Genomic DNA, 4,368 nt, shown 5'->3' on the forward strand with positions numbered 1-4,368 from the left:
GCCTTCAGGGGCGGGGCGGCCGCTGCTCCGCGGCGGCTTCGTGGGCTGGGGCGGGGGGCGAGGACACCCCGTCTTGGGCTTCTTATAACTACCGAGTATGTCCGAGGAGCTTCGTAGCGTTCTGCTGACAGCCTGGTTATTCGACCGCCCTCGCTGCAGTGCATCATCATCATCACTCTAATTATTATTATTATTATTATTGGAGTGTTACTCTTGCTCAACTTCCCTGCAAACACGGGCTGGCTTTCGGCGTGGCGCTGCCTCTTGCCCCCTTTCCGTGGGAGCATCCCGCCACTCTGTAATTTATGCTTCAGACAGAAGCAGCGTGCATTTTCCTAGTATCAAGGTCAGTTTATCGTAACTGCTGAGGAAAATACCATATGGTTCGGGCTGACTTTTCTGAGGGAATCTAATTAAGTAGGAGCGTGTGTTGTGCTGGCGTTTGTGTTATGCTTTAGGCGAACGTAACCAAATTAGATCGCAAAATGCCTCAGAGTGCCTGTGCGTCCCTCCTCAAGCGTGTTTGCGAGGACTTAAATTGTACCTAGCAATCTGTTTTGGCAAACAGTGGGGTTTGCTTTATACCTACCATTTTACTATTCCTCGCATTTCTGAAAATGCGGGTAGCTGTCTTGCTGCGGAGCCTGGAGTTTGTTAGGCGCAACAAGGATTTTGGCAATAAAGGCTTTTACTCATTCTTTTGATAACCTTTTTCCGAAAGTCTAGAGAGAGAAAGAAGGGAAAGTTAGTTCTCAAGTTAACAGACATTTTTCTGACTTTGAAGGACCTGTCATCAAGCTGGACAGGTTTTTATAGTTGGTTATTAACAGTAATAGCGGTTCCCTATGAGCTGCGTTGAGACCACTGACTGTCCCTGCAGTTGTGTCGAACAGTAATGTTTGCTGCTTACTTCTAGCTTGAGGAAGTGAGCAGAGCTGTGTAAAAAGCAGAAGGTGCTGTATCTTCTATGTAATCCCTCAGGCTACTGCTTTACCCATCATTACTCAGGTACCAGATTGTATCAGAGCATATTTACTCATGTGTTATGCCTGTGTGTCCAAAAATGTACTTGGCGATTCCGTAGCCTTCCTGTGGAATTCGTCAGGTAACTTTGTGCAATGCATGTAGCAATTATGAATAGGAGGGTGTAATTTTCAGCAACTGTGACACATTAATTGCCAGTGAGAACTCCCAGAAGTCAGTTCCACCCCAGTAGCTTTCACTGGGATGAGAGATCCTTAAAGAGCAGTGCCCCCCGTGACAGGACTTGCGTCTTGGACCCACTGCTGATGCAAGCGACACGGTATTGTCCTTTCAGACAGGTTAATGCTTTTTAATAGATTTTTCTTAATCTGAACCAGTGCTGTCTAGGAGTGATACAATATAAAGAAAGCTAAGCCACAACTTTTCCTGAGTTGGTCCCTAACCCAATAAATACAGCTGAGCACCCTACGATTGATTGCTAAATTAGGCTTTTGGATTATATAAGGTGTACCTGAGTGTATGAACACAGTAGGAATTCACCTTTCTCACTTAATAATTGCAGTAAACAGAACACTTGAAGAACTTGTACTTAAAGAAAAAAAAAATCCCTAAACTATGCATGGGTAATGCTGAAGAAAAGCTGTATATACCAAACACACTATTGTTCATAAACAGTACATCTGTATGAAAATGTGACTCCTTTGTATTGCTGCCAACATTAATATTCCCTATTGTTATCAGGCTGGAAACTGCTGTTTGGCACTGTAAAGCACCTTAACTTGCCCTTGGAAAGTTGGCCAAGTTGAAAAACTAGTTGAATATAGTTTCATGAAAACTATTGGGACAATTTTTATCTTTGAGAAAACCATTCATTTGAGGGGACTAATCCAGCCTTCCCGTGGAATGCTTTATTCACCTTCCTTTTGGATCCAGGTAGGTTATTTACTAGATAGATTCTTAGAGATAATAGAGGCTTCTGGCTTACCTGTGAACCACTGACAACGAGAAAATAAACCAGCCCCGAGTTTCTTATATTCAGAGATTTCTAGCAGCTTACTTTCAAAAGAAGCTTATTCAACTTAAGGGAAGAAGAAAAGTGCTGTATTTGTGTGGAGCAAAGCACACAATACTGTTGCTCAAGTTACCAGAGAAACTTGGCCTGCCTTTATGGCATAAACAGGGAATTTTGTTGAAGGGCTAAATACTATATGACTGAATAAGATTTCAAGCCATGGTCTAGTTTTATGTGAGATTGGGTAAAGATGCCTGTCTTCAGACTTCATGTGAATTTCCAGAAACTCAAGAGGAAGACCCCTTATATATGGCTGGCACACTATTAAGAACTGTCATTTGTGTGGTAAAGACTAATGATTGTGATCTGCTTGCTATTTAACTTTCAGTGGAAATGTTATTCTTTTTTTAACAGTCTTACAGAAAAATACCATGTTGCATTTTTTAAGACTTCGTTTTCAGAAGGTAAACATAATCTTCAACATTCTCTGTCCTGAAAATAAATAAATAAAGCTCACTATAGTAGAAATCAGTTTAATGAATCACCTAGCAGCCTTAGCACAGATGAGCAGAGTATAAGGACTGCAGTGGCTTGACTGGTCAAAAGCCAATATCAGCATTATTGCAATATTTCTTATGGATACTATTCTGGGAATAGGAAGACATTAAATTTCCATGCCAATATGCATTAAATTTCAACAGCAGAGCAAATTTTTTTTAAAGAATGTTATGCTAACAAAAACCTTTATCTTGCATATTTTTACTGACCCATTAGTCCCTGAGCTGGGTAAAGGAAACAAGACCTCTTGTTACTTTTTATTACCTATATGTTTCATTTACCAATTGATCAACTGATGATCATAAAAGAAAAGCTAATATTGGTGTTTGGTATTCAGATTATTGCAGGGTTTACTATCTACTGCTTTTTTAAAGGTATGTTAAGATAGGAAATTAATTTTGCATTCTTCAAGGCAAAGTGCACCTCCAAATAAAATATCAGCTATTTAAGTGGAGATCATCACTACTGTGAAGATTAATCTTGAAGATGAGACACTTTTGATGGCAGTGTCTCAAATTGACTCATGGTAATCAATTAGTCTTCCTGAGATTTGCTGGCACTGGCTGTCAGGTGGGAAGGGAACTCTAGCCTGTCCTACTGCTGAAGACCAAGCTCAAGTTACACTGTGTGGCAGTTCCAAAAATCTTACTTCCTTGCAACATATTCTGTTTTTGATGGAGAAGAATAAATGGATAAATGACTTCATGCAGCCATAGTTTCTGGATCAAGTCCCTTTAAAGGGTGCTTAAGTAATTTACTGTAGAAAATGAGATGTAGTGCCTTCCTGTGATAGCAGTATGAAGTTACAGCCTCATTCAAAGGCTGTTACAGTCCATGGCATTTCCGCTGGCTTTAATGAGTCTTGAAGCCAGGCAACAGCCTGAAATCTTTGGGGTTTTTTAATAACAAAACAATCCTTTCCCTAACACCGTCCACCTGCCTCCATGCAGAGTAATATGTGGCTCTGCTGTTGTAAACCAGCTTTCTGTTCTTGGAGGAAGACAGTACATAATCTGCTATTTTCCTTCTGGAAGGGAAAGAAAGCAAAATATGTTTACAACTTGAGGAGTAAATTTTCTGTTCTGCTCTTGCAATGAGGAGTTTCATCTCTTCTGAAACTAATATGAGAAGAGATGAATACACTTAATGGGCGTTATTTCTGATACAGAAGGTCATTTTAATGGGGTTTTCTTCTGTCCCTTTTGGACTGTATGAACAGGATGTTGTGTCACATGGCAATCCAAATACAAAAGTGCTGTTTTGCCATTAGCATTAAGTGCTACGGCATGGATGTTTGGTGTATGATTAAATGCCATTTACAGAGGTGCAGCTAATGCTGCCCTGAAATACCTCAAGTTGCAGAGTATAACAGGTTTTTTTAATCATTGTTATTCTTGCAAGAGGTTGATTCCTTTTTTTCCCTTAAGAGAACTGATCCCTCTGCCTCTCAGTGGTCATCCCCAGTAGTGCTTGGTCTACCTTTCTGGAAGTTATTTCAACACTTGCATCTAGTCAAGTGCTTTGACATTTGTTTGACAGACCACGAGCTGGATTTAAGTTAAAGTGTGAATTGGAGCAACACTAGGGTTTAAAAACAACTGAAAGAGCTTTGGGGAGGGTTCTAAAAGGTATAATCTGGTGGTACTGGTTTTTACAGTCTTAGCTGGGCTTGATCTAAAAGGCAGTGCCAAAAATTGTCCCTATGTTAATCAATGCAAGCACAGAAGTAATGGGTTGAGTCCAAAATGAATGAGAAGATGACAGTTCACTTCTAGAAGAGGATCAACCTGATGATTCTATATTTACCCCCCCCC

Source organism: Athene cunicularia (assembly GCF_003259725.1).
Source record: "Athene cunicularia isolate RWA chromosome 2 unlocalized genomic scaffold, athCun1 chr2_part1, whole genome shotgun sequence".
Lineage (NCBI taxonomy): Eukaryota > Metazoa > Chordata > Aves > Strigiformes > Strigidae > Athene > Athene cunicularia.